The sequence below is a fragment of the Uranotaenia lowii genome, chromosome 1, assembly GCF_029784155.1.
Source record: "Uranotaenia lowii strain MFRU-FL chromosome 1, ASM2978415v1, whole genome shotgun sequence".
In the NCBI taxonomy this organism is placed as follows: domain Eukaryota; kingdom Metazoa; phylum Arthropoda; class Insecta; order Diptera; family Culicidae; genus Uranotaenia; species Uranotaenia lowii.
The window spans coordinates 127,830,169-127,848,758 of record NC_073691.1 but is presented as its reverse complement, the minus strand read 5'-3'; the positions used below and the strand labels follow the sequence as shown (position 1 = coordinate 127,848,758).

General features: G+C 36.7%; 3 long non-coding RNA genes across 13 annotated transcripts; 2 read left to right on the top strand and 1 right to left on the bottom strand.

Moving 5' to 3' along the window:
- Positions 1 to 2,684: 2,684 nt before the first annotated feature.
- LOC129739961 (uncharacterized) lies at positions 2,685 to 3,280 on the top strand. Its single transcript, XR_008736035.1, has 3 exons — positions 2,685 to 2,797; positions 2,856 to 3,013; positions 3,089 to 3,280. It is a non-coding gene; the product is annotated as an uncharacterized LOC129739961 (long non-coding RNA).
- A 2,475-nt stretch (positions 3,281 to 5,755) lies between these two features.
- Positions 5,756 to 12,545, top strand: LOC129739960 (uncharacterized). Of its 11 annotated transcripts, XR_008736032.1 has the most exons (11): positions 5,762 to 6,651; positions 6,732 to 6,883; positions 7,310 to 7,458; positions 7,526 to 7,993; positions 8,060 to 8,382; positions 9,438 to 9,514; positions 9,578 to 9,863; positions 9,927 to 10,949; positions 11,310 to 11,367; positions 11,439 to 11,536; positions 11,603 to 12,543. It is a non-coding gene; the product is annotated as an uncharacterized LOC129739960 (long non-coding RNA). The 11 variants fall into 11 exon arrangements; XR_008736029.1 differs by adding an exon at positions 6,953 to 7,189 and having other exon boundaries at positions 5,756 to 6,651; positions 9,927 to 11,536; positions 11,603 to 12,545; XR_008736025.1 differs by having other exon boundaries at positions 5,756 to 6,047; positions 6,107 to 6,651; positions 9,927 to 11,536; positions 11,603 to 12,544.
- A 664-nt stretch (positions 12,546 to 13,209) lies between these two features.
- On the bottom strand, positions 13,210 to 18,209 carry LOC129739964 (uncharacterized). Its single transcript, XR_008736039.1, has 12 exons — positions 18,081 to 18,209; positions 17,276 to 17,979; positions 16,654 to 17,219; positions 16,209 to 16,589; positions 15,865 to 16,150; positions 15,455 to 15,751; positions 15,146 to 15,390; positions 14,847 to 14,981; positions 14,505 to 14,771; positions 14,329 to 14,447; positions 13,636 to 13,780; positions 13,210 to 13,576 (listed from the first exon to the last, which is right to left on the bottom strand). It is a non-coding gene; the product is annotated as an uncharacterized LOC129739964 (long non-coding RNA).
- Between the last annotated feature and the right edge of the window lie 381 nt (positions 18,210 to 18,590).

Here is an 18,590-nt window from a genome sequence, read left to right as displayed (position 1 = left end):
AAAAACAAAAACATGAACCCGTTTTGCTTGTTGTCGTTAGAAAAGTAAAAATTTTCTTGCAAATTTCGAGCAGTATCAGTGATGCCATTTCTGCTTATTGTTTAGAATGATCACAGAAATACAATTTCGTTAATTCAATCGTTATGGTACACTCAACGAAATCGACACATTGAGGCTATGTGTGAGCCTATATAGATTTTTGCAATTTGCCTCCCAATTAAAGATTATGTGTCCCTCATATAACAAAAAACATAGAATGGTTATGTGTGCCGACACATATAAGGCATAGGCGATTCAAATTCACGTTATAAAATTCTGCATTTGATAGCTATATGCAGGACACATATATTTAATAATTTTTTCTGCTGTTTATTTTCACAATTTCTTTCAATTTCCCTCGATTTTTAATTTAAAAAAAATACGCAAAAATTGTACTCAAACAAAACTTACAGTTTTATTGCTTAATCTCATTGTAAATATTCAAATCATAACACTGCTTGCGTGTCAAAGCACTAACTAAAAAAACACAAACATAACTCTAATTATGAAAACTATTGCACTAAATGATTGATTTGCAGCACTATATCAAAAAAAAAAAAATTTGAGTTGGGCGATGCATTCCACACACAAAAAAAAACCATCTGAGGTAACAATTCTTATGGTCCGGAGTCAAGCTGCTGTCATTGTCCGACGTTCCGCAACTTCCGGGCCATACTAAAATGATTAGATGGTCCATGAAGTTCACTGGGTATCACCTGAAAAATTAAACTATTTTATTAGTTTGCCAATTCAATTTCAATTTCCACTTCTAACGCACCGCACACAAGTATCAGGAAGAAGAAAAACTCTGCTGTAAGACGGCTGGAACTTTCCTCCCTTGCGGTTGTTTCTGTAGGAAGCAATATGCCGGAAGGCGCTCTTCTCCTCGGATGGCGTTTGGGTCCGATTAATTTTCTTTTCCGCTTCATTTTTGCGTTTGGCGGCACCGCGAAAACTTTTCTAATTTTTTCGACCGCGCCATTTTGAAGAAGGAATTTATCATCGAAAAAGATGTTCGATGATTTTCGGACTGTTTTTACACGCTCATTTTAAAACAGTCAGACTGTATATAATTCTCACATTAGATTTATGTGGAAAAATAATGATTATTATTTAGTTCTAATAAATTCGATGTGCTGAACAATTTTAGATTCGTATGTGTGAAAAAAACATACATTTTAAATGTGGATTTTTTGCAGTGTATATTTAAAAATCGATTTCAACGCAGTTTCATGTAAAGCCCTACACCCAAAATAATTTTCACTTGAAAAATAAGTGACATCTGTAGTAAATTCTCGCCATACGTAATTTCATTTGAATTTTAAGTGATGGGTCAAGTGAATTCACTTACACTGAACCAAACCTGGCTATGAAATTTAAAAGATCGATCCAATAAATCTTATAGTTCTGGTACTAATAGAAGCTAAAGACAAATCCAGTAAAAATTATAAGAAAGTCCAATGGATTACAAAAATTTTCTGTGCCAAGGAAAGTATACAAGAATTTCCTATAAATTTCATCAGTTTGAAAAAAAAAGTACATTTGGCGGGATAATTCGTCCTTTCCGTGTACTTGAGCTCGTTTCAAGTTTGTTGGTTTTTCGATTGGTAAGTAAATTGTTTTTAATGTGATTTTCGAAATAGAAATTGCTAAATTTCAAAATGCGCCGTGGAAATTGATGATATATGTATCCTTCTTTAGGTAAATCTGTATCCCAGAGGGGGAGCAGCCCAGAAGAAAAAATCCGGATTTGAGCGGCTGCGAGTACGATTTTATACTACAACAGAACAGGTAATCCATGATTTTAAAAATTAATTTATGTTGAAATTGAAATTGTGGTTTGCTTTTAGATTATACATCAAATTGTCAGAATAGTCGGAAAAAAATAAATCTAATGTAGTCTGCAGACGGGTACACCAGATAGCAATACGAAATGTGGTCAGCGGCCAACACCTTAACCACACCCGATTTAAACGAAAAATTTGAGCATATCCCAGATGAACTGTCGGTACATTGCTAGTCCTCCAGAAAGCAGTGAATTGTGTGTGAAATTGTCGATCGAGTTTGTTTGGTAGACGAGAATAAAATGTATTAACCATCAATAAAAACTTAGAATAATTATTCAACTTGGAAATAAATTTGAATAAAACTAATAAACTGAACGAGCATATTTTATTACGCGATAAAATCATTCATTTCATTACATTAAACAATAAATTTTATGAATTTGGCTTGCTTTAAAATTCATTGGAATTCCTATAAATTCAATCCTTTCTCTATTGATAAAAAGTATTGGATTTTCTAGTAGTGCGAAAATACTACAATTTCTAATAAAGCTTACAGCCCAATTTTGTTCAGTGTAAGTGACCGGTCAAGTGAATTACACTTTGACGTTCGAGTGAAATTTATCTGAATTTCTAAGTAAGTTTCTACACGCAGAAAAAGAATGGGGGATGGTTTCAACAAAACGAATTGTTATTTTATTTTATATATTCGATGCAGTTTTTTTGATACCTTTCACGAAAAAATAGATCGAAAATAATAACCAAATTTTGTTATTTATACATGCACATTTTTAATTACTTACAAATTAAATTTGATTTAATTTGCAACCAAAATTCGGTTTATTTCGTTCGACGTGCAACTTAAAAACGATAAGTGAAAAAAAGAAAAAAAATATACAAAATTTTCCAGCATCCGATCGAACCAAACAGTTTTAGCTGGAGCTCATTCACCGTTTCTGCTGGACCAGACACCGGTAGATTTCGAAACTTAAGTTTTATTTATTCAATCTTTTTAGCTATTTTTATTTGCAGGAAACCTCGGAACCTGGAACATTGGGCAGGCATGCAGGCACGAACGGGTACGTGCTCCTGGAGGGCGCATGCCGGAATACAGCCTGCCTTTCAGAGCCGCAGGAATCTAGATCCGATCCTGAACGGATATTCTCATCCGCATATTTGTTCCATGAAAGGTAAGCTAATTTAATAATTCAAAATCGTAATCAAGTTTAGTTAAATATTAACGAAAAATCATTCATTTTCCACAGATCGATGGGCGGAAGAGATTCATCAAAACTCAAACTCCAACTCCATAGGGCCGACATTCCTTCAATCCCGCATGGACGGCCATCAATAGGTCCTTCCAGAGTTGGCCTTTACCACAAGCAGCATCGCCGCTTTCATTATTGGAGCTTGAGGAGACAATGGTTGGTTTGGTGGCTTTACCCCGTTAAATAATAAATGGAGTGAATAAATAAAGAAAAATTGAAAAAAAACATTTCTATATCAATACAGCAGAACCTGAAAATATGTTCTAGTTAATTTATATGAAATACATTGAATTGTTACTAATCACTTTAATTTTTAAAACCACAAAAAAAATGTAATTTTGAACAACGAAAATGAATTTTCTTTCCAATCTCAATTTTTCAATTTTACCCAAATTTTTTTTATTATTATGAAAATGAATATGGTTTATTTTCAAAAAGGGCCTATATTACCTTAACATAAACGATAAGTTCAATTCCAAGTAGCGTTTTTTATCGATTTAGACAAAAATATATTTCTGCTTTTTCCCAACCAAAATTTTTATTATTTTCGGGCCAAATTTGATTGATATTACAATAAATTTTTCTGTGTGTAGTTAATTATCTCTCGCGTTTTTAAATAAAAGAACATTTATAGAACACCATTTCGATTTCAAATACTTACACCGAAAAAACTTTTCACATGAACGCTACGTGAAAATGTACATAGATTTTTGCCACCATGAAAATCACGTGAAATCTACGTGAATTTCAGGTAGCAAACAGAACTCGCGCAGCAAGCAGAATTCACGTAATTATCATATGAGTTGTGTGTGAAAGAAACGTAGATCGCATGTGAAAAAGAATTCGTTCTGCCACATGCGAATCACGTAGATTTCATGGAAATATGAACGTAATAACTTTTTCGGATTTTATAAATAAAAACGTGCTGATTTTGCAGTTCATTTTATTAATTCCAATACACGAAAAACTTTTCATTTTCACTATAGAATTTACACTTCACTAATTATTTTATCCATTACTAGCACGTCACTTATTATTGAACATAGAAAAATAAAATCTGCGCGAAATTTTTACTTGGTTGCGTCCATAGTAATTCTGTCCGTCCGTTCTCCCAATTCCAAATTCTGTAAAATAAAATTGCAGAATATTAAAAATAACGAATAGGTATACAATCAAATTTTTACTACTCACGTCTAATCAGCTTCTCCATCACCTAGAATTTCTCTTTCTAATAGCACAAACTGTTGGATCCGCGCCATATTGAATACTGTATTCTTTCACATAGATTTTACGTGAATAAGTTATTCAGAGCTATGTGAACATCACATAGAATGCACCAAATCCCTTTGTACTTGGTGAATCACTGGATTTTCACGTAAATCGAAGGTGTCTTTGTTTTGACAGCGAACGGCTATGTGAATTTCACGTACGCATCAAATGAATTTGTATTAGCTTCTAGGTGATTCACGTAAGTCAAGCCAAAATTCACGTAATGAGCGCCTACGTGAAAATCAAGGTGAATTTAACGTTTCTTTTTTGGATGAGTGTACATTACGCTTTCGCCATAAAATTCCATCGTAATCCCAAGGCAGATCGGTTACTGCAGATAGTGCGACTTCGAAATCTTCCCTGCTGCAAACCAGAAAATCTGTCCAGTTCAACCCACAAGCTGAAACATGATAACACATTTAAATAACTTTTTCTTACATCACGTTTAACACAAACTACCGCCAAAGTCGCCTAGTAAAGAATTAGGAAAATCCAAATCCAGCATAAGCTTTAAACGCTGCTCTTTAGAATTTGCCATTTTTAACACTGAAAATAAACACCATAAACACAATTACAACCCGACATTCACTTGAAATTCAAGTGATGGGGAAGTGAATATTTTTTCTCACTTCAAATTCAAGTGACGACTGAAGTGAATGTTGATGAATTCACTTGAAATTTAAGTGACCGCCAAGTGAAATGTATATGTCACACTTGAATGGAAGAAAATCACTGGATCCTTGTTTTCAAGTGAAAAATCATGTGTATTTTAAGAGTGAATTTGGGTTCAGTGTACAGTAAAAGCACTGACCACACTGACTTGACTCTTAGAACAAAAATTCAACCATTTCCTGTCTAATTTTTTGTTGTCAGCTTTTGCAGGTTCGCAATACCGACGGCAGGTGGCGAACCTGAACAATTTGACAAAAAATGCCCTGTAGGAAAAATGGTCCTGTTTAGCCCGATTTTATCGTAGAAATTGCGTGTTTTAATTTTAAAGTTGGGTGGCATTTCCTAACTGGGATAGCATTTCTTCAAATCGATCGATGCGCACTCTGGAATCGACATTGCGTACTGTTGGAAAAATGATTTTTTTTTTGTTTTTTTTTCTGGAAAAATTATCCAGAAAACGAAATCGAGTGTCCAGTCAGTATGGTCAGTGGTAAAAGTGCGGAAGACTGAATTTCTGACCGATTCGGCAGCACTGAAAAAGCTTCTGAAATCCTTCAACACTGCCAATAACGAAAACATTCGCATGACTTCTTGTTGATGTGCAACTGCACTGAACCAAATCTGGAAATAAAATCTACTAGGTCATTCCAATAATTTTTAAAGTTAATCGCTCATATACAAAGTAATGATTTATCCTGTACAAGTTATTGGAAAATTCAATAGATTCTGCAAATGTATTTTATCGAAGAAAAACATACTAAAAAGTATAGGAAAATCTAATGAATACCATGAGCTTTATAATCTTAATCAAATGTATTAGAAAATCCATTAATTTTCAAATGTTTATATTTATATAGAATTTATATTTTGCATATCTGATAAATTTACTAACAATTCGCATCGACTCGACATCGACTGATTTGTAAGGTTTGGTTTGGTAAGAAAACCCGTAAAATGGCCAAAAAAGTACTGAAAACTTTACGCACCGAGGCCGAAAACATCGCTAGCGATGAAGGTAAGTGGAAAAACTGTTTTATATAGCTATAATTTTAATTTTTTCTACCCCCCGTACAGCTCGCATTAGATGCGAAAAAAAACTCTACCATCCGGCCGGACAAACGCCGGAACTGTTCCAGCGCCGAACGAGGTGAAAACTGGGCAGAAACGACCATGCATTCACATCATGAACAGCAGGCGGAAAAAAAAATCACTCGTCCAGTTCCTCAATCATGATTGCGAAAACATAATCACAACATTCCGAAGGCTGGAGCAAGAGATCAACACCACAGAAGCAGCTACCCTGTCAGGAAGGTTTGCTCAATCGGGCCGATTACAAAACAGAGATGCCAGCACTCGAATTCTAGCGGTTAGAATTCGATCTATTATCGGCTCGATTTCCATCCGCCTGCTCGATTGCTCGAAAACCGACGATATTTTTTGCAGTGCTGCTATGAACAAAACGAAACACGAGCAGTTTTCAATTGCAGCAATCTGGGCGCGTGTTTCGTTTTGGTGCGTGATTGTTGTGTTGTGAATGTTTCCGCTGTTTTTGTTCAGAAACATTTTGAGCGCTGTAGTAAAAAAAACCATTGTCCGGCGATAATTTAATAATAAGCAAGGTATGTTAAGATTGATTGAATTCTAAACAATCAAGTTTTATTTACATATATAATTTTCTAACCCATTATCGTCCCCACAGTAAACATCGGCTCATGCAAACAAAGCTTCCAAGGAAATGTCCCGTGGGTAAAAGCTTTGGTGGAATTTCATCCGGACCCACTCAGAGGTGGTCGCTTCACTTGGATGACTTTTAATTATTTTTTGGCGTGATACTTAAAAGTGGAAAGCAAGGTAAGTACCGATGTAAAAAAAATTTTCTTTTTCAAGATTAAAATTTTAATTCTTGTTGATCCAATCTAGATTCGAATTTTGAAAATGTTTGATTGATTGCATTTGAATATCCTCTGAACCGATCATTTTCATCGGTTAAGGTCGCGGTACACCTCAGGTGAAAATGAAAAATCTTATTTTGTCAAAAACTCAAAAAAGTGACACATATTGGCTTAGTAACATGGTGGAATCGTTGGGGAATAGTTAAAAGCTGAATTTCGAACCGGTCTCAGAGTTCCCCAGCAACACCCAGGCCAGCATGCAAAAGTAAAATTATTTGAATTTCTATGTTCAGCGGTTTTTTTTTTTTCAAATAGATCAAATGAAGTTATATTTTCCGATCGTAAAATTTTACCATAAAAATAATTAATGATTTTGCCTTCTCAGATCTCTTGCGCTTGCAGTTCCATGATGTTAACGTATGAAGTCGTATGGGGTATATGGTCGACTTTGCCGGTCCATCATTTTAATGCAAAAAAAACGCGCACAACAGAAGAAGAGAAAATCAAACATAAAACTGGCCCCGTTTCCGTTTGGTAAGTTCTTATTTACTATTAACCATTAAGGAACAATTAAAAAAAAACACCCCCTAACTATTTCCAGTGAAGCTGTTTTCATTAGTGGTTGCACTAAGCAATAGCTAATGCCTTCTTCAGCAGTCTCGCCAAACTGGAAAAGCGGTGAACTTGACGGTAATCCCGGTGGATTAGAACAAAGTCTTCGTGAATCCTCCACTTCCAGCCGACATAATGGGAAGTTCAACACCGTCACTCAACTATTAGCTTAAAAGCAGCAAAAACTGTTGGTGTCAGCAGCAACTGCAACAGCAGTATCAGCATCGGTTTTTCACCTGCTGCGTCGTCGAAACCTTCGGTGGCCGGATCCAATTTCGGGTCGACTATGCGAGACCGCGCCCCCACAATCTGCAACAATAGGCTGTGCTAAATCCTAAGTTCAGACAATAGGTACAAACAGTCTTACTCCCGTTCGATGTGATCATAGAATGAAAGCTACAGATTTAGAGGAATACTAGAGCTGAGAACGAGTTGCTGGGTATGAGGACGATAACAGGTAATCAAAGCTCTTGTAATAATATTTTTTGCTATTTATTACATTATTTCAGTATTTGTCCTAAAGCTATTTTTTTAGTGAAGTGCAGCAGTTGTAATTGGATCCACTAGATGCAACATAATAAAAGGGGCGCTAAGACGGACGAATGCTGTGGTCCTGTGTGTATTCATTGTATACCGTGGATTCCTCGCAATGCATGTGAAGACGTTTTTGGCTCAGGAGATTGCCATCGATGCCAGTATCAATCTGCAGGATAATTGCACATAAAAACAATCGTCCGTTCAACATGACTTTTTTTAACTCATCGCTTTTGGGATTTCTACAAACAGCTAAATCGGACGATGTCGATTCGATGATGGACGTAAAAGAGCGAAAGGTTACTTATAATGGTAAGTTTTCCAATTTTTTTATTTATTATTTTCGATAGATTTTTTTTATAATCAAAAGATCAATACCAAAATTTTTTTTGTCAATTTAAATTCAACTAAGAGGATCAGGATGCAACATGAAAAACACAGATTCAGATTACTTATTCATTAAATTAGCTCTGAGAACCATAGTCAGAATCAGAGAAATGATAATTATCAATAATCTTTTTAACTCAGGCGTATAATCAAGAGTAAAAATTTAAAAATTAAAACTTAAAAATATAACTTTAAATTAACGATTAGCTATTTCAGTTATTCTTATGCTTTATATTGAAACTTTTTAAATACATGTACTCCTAATTTTTCGGAGTTCGACCAGACCGAAATGAACGCTAATAGCATTGAGCTTTACGCAATAGTAAATAGTAAGCAAGTATTGCAATAGTAAATAGTAAGCAAGTATTGCAATAGTAAATAGTAAGCAAGTATTGCAATAGTAAATAGTAAGCAAGTATTGCAATAGTAAAAAGTAAGCAAGTATTGAAAAAGTTAGCTTGAGCTTTACGTACAACTATTTTCTTGTACAGACAAACACTATAAATTCAAATAAGTGCAATTAGTAGTTCATAATCCTAGAAGTTTTTTCAGGTCAATCAAACTCGCTGTTTTGATCTAGCAGCGACTGTTGTATCAATTTTCTTATGGTGCTTAGTCCAGCCTGGTCGAATCTCGACCAATTATGCTTAGATGGGTTATGATAAACCTATAAATAGGTATCATGATTATGAATCTAGTTTAAAAAAAACATTGAGTCATTCTTAAGAATTGAGAAATTTTTCGTAGGTATTTGAGAATTATTTTTTTTTTTATTAAGTACCTGTTCTACTTTTTTAAATTAAGCACAAACATTCAAAATAACAAGTACCAATGAGCTTAACCAAAACCTACTAAAGGGAAAAAATGAACTTAAAATGAAAAAAATCTAACAAAAAAATTAACTTCAATTTTTTTCAAATCAAATTTTTAAATCAAGTTATCGATTTTGTAATTATTTTACATCTTATTTAATTTTCCAGGTTTACCGAACTCTTTGACTCCGAAGTTTGTCCCAACCAAGCAGCTGTTGCTGATGACTATGAGTTCGATTACGTAGGTAATTTTTAAATAATTCGTTTTGATCATAGATCATCTATTCATTCTATTCTATTCATTCCAGCTTTGTAGAGTAGCTAAAGGAATTCTAGTAATTTGATGACAGCTCCAGATGATGTTGAAGTAAATAAATAACGATTTTCCACTTTCACTGACGAGTTGTTACCTTGTCGCGATAGCGATGCCACAGACACGGTCAGTGAATGCATTCGTCGAGAAAGTGGGTGAAACTATATTTGGGCCCAGTCATAGCTTCCCTATACCGATCACCCACCGTACAATTAATAGCTCTGGTATGGATGTCCTTCACGTGCCTACATCGTAGCCTCCACCGCTTGGTCGGTCCAGTGGTATGTTCAATTTATGCATCAACAATTGCTATTCAAATTTAGTAATTTTTTTTTCATTTACAGAAAAAGATGCATGCACTATACTTTTGTCGGAAGATGAATCCCTCAAAAAGGGTTTTGGCACAAAAAACTAAACCCACATTTCGATTCGATCACCCGGGAGTTTTTTTAGTTGCCATAAGCAATGATACTAATCTGCAGAATGATTCTGGTAGCCATTTTTATAGCCGTAACTTTTAACATGCAACGTCAAAGATGTAAATGCGAGGAAAATACATTAAGAAAAATTCAATAAAATAAATTTGAAGATGATTTACCGTGATTTACCATCGAAATAAACCTCCGGTGGTACAGAACAAGGTCATCAACAAAAAAGCCCAGTAGCAACAGCAACAGAAGCATCAAAGCTAGCCCAAAACTTTGATTACGGAGGTGTTGAAAAACTAGTATCTTGTCAACCAATTTCGTAAATTGAGTCTACCATTTCCGAAAATTTCGGAGGGTACGAAACCGCAGCTAGACCAAGTATATCAACTACTTCAATCAATATTCCTCCGTATTTTCTCGGATAATGATGAAGTTGTGAAAAAATCGGGATCTCAACCTACTAGGAAAACAAGTTCGACTGCTACCACTGCATGTGCTATAACAACAATTGGTGCACCAACGTTCAGCTCCGGAACGATGACTGGTAATTTGAGTGATTCTATTTAAGATCAGTATTGGTCAGTGAGATCATCGAAAGGAATTTTATTGAACAAGTTTTTTTTAATGTTATGTAAGTTAAACGACATGCTATCTATTAATCGATGTCATATTCGTTTTTCTTTCATTTCAGTTTCAGTCAACAGAAAAAAATTTTACGGGCAACGTTCGGCTGCATCAATTCGATGGGTTCCAGATTGAAAAGCGGGACAAGTATTCACATGAGATGAAACTGCCAATATAAACGTACCAACCAAATCATTAAAATCGTCGAGTGTTTCAACAGCATCAGACAAACAGATACCGCGGCCTGCCTAACCTACACTATGAAGCACACAAGAAAAAAGTTCGACCTAAATTCCTTGGCTGTGTACTCTGAAGGTAGTTATGATAAGTAATGGAAGAGAAAGAGAAATTGACGAACCATCAGATCTTACTATTGCTAGAATAGAAATCAGGACATTGATGCCTGTCAATATTAATATTGTTCAATATTGACGCCAATAATGTGTTCCTACAATTTGTCATTATAATGTTTGTTAATATTTAATAGACATCTCATACAAAATATGAAAAACAAATAGAAAAATCCATTAATTTGAGAAAATTAGGTAAAGTCGGAGTGCTATCGATTTGGCCGACGAAGAATCGAATAAAGAGAAATTCTGGTGCTCCTTTTTACGTGAAGACTTTTTTGAAACGTTTTTGTTAACATTTTTATCTTTATTTTTAATCTTTCAGATTCTATCGAAATATTCACAAACTGCTCTTCGAAGGCCCCATTCTAAAAGAACTCTAGGTAGATTGTATGGAATATATATTTTTTACCACTCCCAACAATGAATAGAGCAAATTAATTTAAAAAAAAAGGAAACCCAGTAGCGCCACGACCAATGAAGAGCCGTCATCTGGTGCTGGAAACGGTTCCGACGCAGTCATTCCCTCAGTGGTTGCATCAACAATTTCCGGTATAGAATACATTTCCCTACCAGCCGTTCAGCCATCATCGATTAATATGAAATTTTCTATTGCAGTTCCGAAGGCCACCACCATTCCTTCCATCCCACCAGGAATGTTCGCCCAACACATCGTATCAGCCGCTGCTTATACCTCTTCTTGTGCCATTACCGATTAAGAAGCGGAAGATGGTGACGACGATTATGCATCGTTTCCAGCGAATATGATCTTCGGTCAGTCAAAATGGGCGATGAAGATTAGAATCAGGTGTTCTGTGGCCGTTCAAAGTTGTTCAGGACGACAAACAGTTTAAGAGGCCTCGGCGAGTTGAAATTTTGTGTAGCAAAACTGATCCAAGCAAATTTCGAATTGTCATGCGAGGCGAACAGATGCACAAAATTGCTGCCAACCATTCGATTGAATAAGCTTGCGCCAAACATCGCAATGTTTTATAGTCGAAGAGGCAGCAAACGAATGTATTAGAAGAACAAAAACTAAAAAATAAACTAATGAAATAAAAATCTAGCTTTTTGTAACAAAACCGAAAAACCTAAATGAATGGCAACAATGCTAATTGGCCCAGAAACGGTTCGAAAAACCGTTCTGTTTCGGTCCGAAATCGGTCCTTTTTTACAGATGGATGCTATGGCAATCGGCCCAGAATCGGTTCGAAAAATCGTTCGGATTCGGTCCGAAATCGGTTCTTTTTTTCGGATAGAGGCTATGGCAATCGACCCAGAATCGGTTCGAAAATTCGTTCGGTTTCGGTCCGATATCGGTCCTTTTTTCGGATGGACGCTATGGCAATCGGCCCAGAAACGGTTCGAAAACCATTAGGTTTCGGTCCGAAAACGGTTCGCTTGTTTTGACATTTGATCTGCTCGAACTGGTTGAAAAAACTTATCGTCGTCCGAAAAAGTGTTTCATTTTCGCACGATTTTCTACTAAACTCGGCCCGATTTCTTATACGATTTCGGACCGATCGAGCAGATGAACGGACAAAAATCGGGCCGATTTCGGGCGATTTTTCCTGTCTGGGTACCAGGAGCCAGTTTTTTTCACCGACGGTGGAAGCGCACTAAGCCGTCGATGATCGTATCACCATCGCCACCACTAGCGGCAACAGCAGCACCACCACCCAGACAGGAAAAATCGCCCGAAATCGGCCCGATTTTTGTTCGTTCATCTGCTCGATCGGCCCGAAATCGTATAAGAAATCGGGCCGAGTTTAGTACAAAATCGCGCGAAAATGAAACACTTTTTCGGACGACGATAAGTTTTTTCAACCAGTTCGAGCAGATCAAATGTCAAAACAAGCGAACCGATTTCCAACCGAATCTGAACGGTTTTCGAACTGTTTCTGGGCCGATTGCCATCATCCCTCCGAAATAAAGAACCGATTTCGGACCGAAACCAAACGGGTTTTCGAACCGTTTCTGGACCGATTGCCATAGTGTCCATCCGAAAAAAAGGACCGATATCGGACCGAAACTGAACGATTTTTCGAACCGATTCTGGGTCGATTGCCATAGCATCCATCCGAAAAAAAGGACCGATTTCGGACCGAATCCGAACAATTTTTCGAACCGTTTCTGGGCCGATTGTTATAGAGTCCATTTCAAAAAAAAGAACCGATTTCGGACCGAATACGAACGGATTTCCGAGCCGTTTCCAGGGTTGCCAATCATTCAGTTTTTAAAAATCTAAATTTTTATTTTTCAATGTTTTTTTTTTGTACAATTTTATCAAAATAATCCAAATCAAATAAAAAGTAATTACTACAACAAACAATTATCATTGCATTTTTCGAAATGCATTTTCCTCGAGCCGCTCATCCAATAGAATTCCAAACTTTGACGCTTTTTGTTAAAAGCAATATGGCTATAAGAAGTCATAATACTGGAATCATTCTGCGGATGGGAATCGCGTTGCTGATGCCAAAAAAACAAACTCCCATCCGGAGATCGCACGTTTGCTCGAGGGATTCATCCACCGACAAAAGTAGGGAGCAAAATTTGGCCTCATACATCTTTTCTTTGCACCGTTGAGCTCTGTAAATAAAAAAAACATTAATGTATATAGTAATTGTTGTGTTACAAATTTATCATACGTTATGGAGCTGGTGTTGTGTTTTAAACAATTTTAAGCCGAACGGTGGTGATGGCACGAAATTCTGGAATATTAAAATCGACGTTGTCAGCAACGGTAGCTCGGCTGGGAAAAACTTAGGAGTAAGAAAGTTAAGGTACTCAGGCCTGGAAATATGAAATAATATTGTAAAATTTTAATAAAACTGTTAAGCCTGTTTTGAATATTTGATTTAAAATGATTTGAAGTTCAATTTTTAATATCACATAATGTAACAACTACTTATATAGTTCAAGTCCTATTTTACTCCAGCAGGTTTAATTGAATTTATTGGTGCTTGGAATTAGGAGCTTAACTTAAAAAAAAATTATGTGTATCTAATAAGACAATGAATAATAAACAAATTTCCAACGAAAAATTCGAAAAATTGGCACCTACTCTTAGTATTTTTCAAACTTAATTTTATTTCATATGATCATTCACCCAGTAATTAGAAAATTAAAATTGAAGCATAGGATACATTTCTGAGTTCATTTTTTGAGTAATACAGGTGTACATAACATGAACTGACAACTTGAATTATATACGAATAATTATGTATCTTATGACAACTGGAAACTATAACCAGAGTCTTAGTAGCACTTATACCCATATAAGTTCAAATCTCAAAATGTTCTGGGATGCTTTTAATTTGACTTAGATGTAACAGACTAACCGTGCTGATCCGAAAAGGTTGTCATAAGATCGATCATCAGCGGTTTATTATTTGATGTAGCAATTGGTAACCGACTTCACAAACTGATTAAGCTCCCTCCCTTTCGATCCAATTCAATTCTAAAAAAAGTTATAAAAGAATCTTACAACTGTAAATGTAAAGTACACTATTTATACCTGAATTTCTTATGAACAAGAGGCCACCTGAGAATCCAGATATTCAACGATTTTAAAACTTTATATGTTTTCGGCCGCTTCAGATCGTAAAATATTTTTAAATAAGCCATGATGCTGAGATTCTTCTCTCCAGCTCTCAATTGGGTTGACTTTTGGTTTTTTGTTGGTGCTTCACTCATATCAAGCAGCTTCTGCGTACACTGTCAAATTCTTTGAAACTATACTGCTCAGGCAAACCGTTAAGCTTGAATCTCTGTTCTAGAAAATCTAGAAAAATAAAAAGTATTTTGAGTGATAATTTTTTCAACATCTCAGTTTTATGAAGACATATATAGAGCTTACCAGACTGTGATACCTGACCCATGATCAAAACCATCATCGTAATTTCTAATATTCAATGAGTCTGCGGTTGCAGAACCTTAATCGTAGCTGGTAGAAAGAGTCTTGCGTGACCCATTTTTTTCGTTCTCGAAAATTCTGTGGGGAACATCTTTATCATAAATCATAGTTCATATAAGACGTTGCGTCACTTTGGTTACAGTTATGAGCCCCAGAGGTTTCATGTGATTCGTTGCAACAATCAAAATGACACAATCGATGATTCGATAGACTTAGTATTTCTCTGTGTTATTTCTACTTACACAATCCTTTGCAGATATTTCATTATCATATTATATAAAATTTTCGGGGCACTATCGCCCGATGTCAGTGTAACACCAGGTCAAAACCAGTGCAACACCGTCCGAATAAACAAACAGTTTGACAGCACCTAGTGGTGCACCAGTGCAACACTAGAGCAACACTCGGCGTAAACAAATACGGTATAAGACTGCTTTGGGATTCTGTGTTGACGGTGTTACCTATAATGTTGAAAACGCCAATGAACCTAGAATAGAATCAAGTGATTATAGTGTCAACAAAACAAATCAAAAGGATTTAAAACACCTCACATCTTGGCAGCAACTTTTAGTTCTTATTAATCCGCAGCTCAAGAAATGATCCGCAATCAAATCGCCATCCCGCTTGCTGAGCATCCTCGGCCATGCTATCGGCTTCGTTCAAAATGACAAACTTGTGCCGACCCTATGGGAGTAACCTTCTGTTGAGCGAACATTTCAATCTTGTCCTGGACCACATCAATTCTACGTACGCTAGAAGCATTCAGCACGATTGCGACTTCCCGAAAATTTTCAGCCAGCAGAATGCGAACCATGCAAAGGATCGTTTTTACCAACTCCAGCAGAGCCCTTTTAAAACCAAATTACACAACATTATTAACTTTTTTCTTTGAAGTTGTCCCTGTTTTGGGGCCGCTAGGGTCATATTATTAGCATATCAACAAAAAGAATATTCAACTTACCGCAATAATATTTGGGGGAATGGCCTGAGTGGATAACCGACTAACTTGCTAACTGTGCCTTGTTACCTACTGGCTGGTAGTTTGCGATCGCTCGTCTCAGTAAGCTTATGGGAACATGAATTCACTTCCGTCGAAGGCAATTGCTTCCCAATTGGTCGAGCCAGTCCATTATTGTTTTGGAATTTCTTGTTTTTATGAGGTGGTAAATAATTTTCGTCAGCTCCGATCAAAATCCAATGCATGGAGTTTTTTACAACAACTGGTCTGGAACGAGCTTGAAGAATGTCTGTAGATGAATATTTACAATAATTAAAATTTGAAAATCTTTTAATAAGACAATTAACCTGGCGCTGCGATGGATCCTTAAATATTTGGATTGATTCTGCAAATTTTTCCATCAGTTGCCGTTCCTGAACCAAATATGGCTAACGATCCGGTGCTAAGGCTGCTGATGGTAACATTTCCCCGTAGGACTTCTGGGAATCGCTTATGTCCAAATTAAAACGATTCCAAGCTTGGAAATGGATTTGATTTAACTGACGGGACGGCATAGCTACTGGTTTGGCTGGGGTTGAGCCAAATGTGAACCCGCCAGATCTGAAACCGAAACCACTGGAGCCTGTTGTAATTGTGGTGACTGTTGGCTTTTTAGCTGATCTCCGCTGTTGCTTTACAGAGCTCGATATATTTGTTTCTCCCAATTTGTGTCGGAAAATTTGGCGGACCTAGTAAATGAAAAAATAAAGTTCAATTATTTTTATTTTAAAAAAAAAAGCTTGCAAAGATTACCTGATTGATCAAATCTTCCGCTGTGTTCCAAATGTTGCTATCGGTTACACTTCGAATTTGAGCAACATTCGACACATCTATGCTGGAAGCTTCCGGTCTGACAACACCAGAACGAACCCTGCTTGCTCCAAAACCCAACTGCCTGGTCACATTGTTGGTATGCTCCAGTCAGATTTCTCCGCCCGCGACATCACACTTTTAGGCTAGGAACAGCTAGGGCAAGCACTATGTGGTGACAACCTTCTGGCTAATTTGTTTCTCACTCTGCGGCATCATCGTATTGGAGCATTCCTTTCTCTGCTGATCCCGGTTTGTCGCTTTACTGGTCTTATTTTAAACTGTTAGCTACTTTTTTTAGTTCTCCTCCTTAACTGGATGTCTTTACGGAATGTTCAAATGTCGGATGATGTTTAACTTTTTCGCTGATCATTGGAATCGAAGCAAAACCGTTTGCAAAACTTTACCGAAAACAACAGTCGCTCTCGGAGTTGAATTTTTTATCAGTTAGCGCATTTTGGCTTATATGGGAACAATCTAAGCGTCATTGACTAATATTTCCATCAAACCTAGAAAGAATGTTTACTTTTAATTAAAAAACAAATGATTGCTTGTGTAATCATACCTTCCGAGGATCGGGTTCTAGAATGCTTTCACAGGATGAAGATTAGCATGATAACATTTTGCCTATCGTGCAAATTGGCCACAAGCGCAGTGATTTACTTTCTCCAACTCCTCATGTAATTTGAGTGTTTCTTGCATCTTAGAGGTCACAAGTTCAGAAGCACTTTTCCTTTCAGCAGATGGACAAAGCGTCAAAAACTTCCTTCTATTCAACACTGTCAGCAATTTGCGATACTACTACTTCCACTTTTAGAAAAACCGGAAACCCCTTGAGTTTTTGATAACTGACCTCCGAGAAGCAGGAAGACATTAAACTTAAAAATCATTTGTATCTTCCTAAACAAAAAATAATCCCAGTCTGACAACATCTGTACTGCTCGGATTCCGATGTCTCAAATTTTTCTTCATCCGATTCGGACAAAATTACCCGGGAGATAATGCATGAGGGTGCGGCGGAATTCGATTCGGATTAGATGTATTGTTTGGTCCATCTGCATTTCCAGTTCTTCCGACTTTTTTTTTGGGATAGTTGAAGACATTTTTGGATATTCGTTGGCCCAATGCTAGGCTAATCGGAACTTCCGGCTGGTTTTGCTGTTTGGATGCCTGTTGCTGTTGTTTGATAACGGAGTGGATTTGCTACCGGTTATCGGTGGAACGTTAGTTGCTTGTCGAGCCGTTCCAACGAATGATGACCAATCCAACCTTAACGCGGAATGTGAGAAGGAGCAATGTCAATATTTAAATATTCAAATACTCGATTTTAATTCAAAATAATGAAAAACGCAAATGGCGCTTCGACTTACCAATTTGAATATTGGCTTACGAACTATAAACTCAATTACAAAACCGATAAAGAAAACTCTAATTGCCATTTATTTTCAGTAAAATGATTCGCATTGCGACGAAACCAGACTGAAATGACGGTTTTCTCGTTGGTTCGTTTTCGTACAGCAAACAAATAAAACTGCTCGTGTTTCGTTTTGTTCGCGTCGCAGCACTGCGAAAAAATATCGTCTGTTTTCGAGCAATCGAGCAGGCAGATGGAAATCGAGCCGAAAACGGACCGAATTCTAACCGCTAGAATTCGAGTGCCGCCATCTCTGTTTTGCAATCGGCCCGATTGAGCAAACCTTCCTGACAGGGCAGCGACAACAGCAGCACCACCAAATCCAAAAGCAGATATCCGCCGGAAACGTTTCTCGCATCGCATCACCCCACCTGCTGTAAGTTATTGTCATTTTTTCTTCTCCCACGGTGTACGTGTATAGGAGATATAAATAAAATATTATAATGCTTCAAGCCCAGATGTTTTA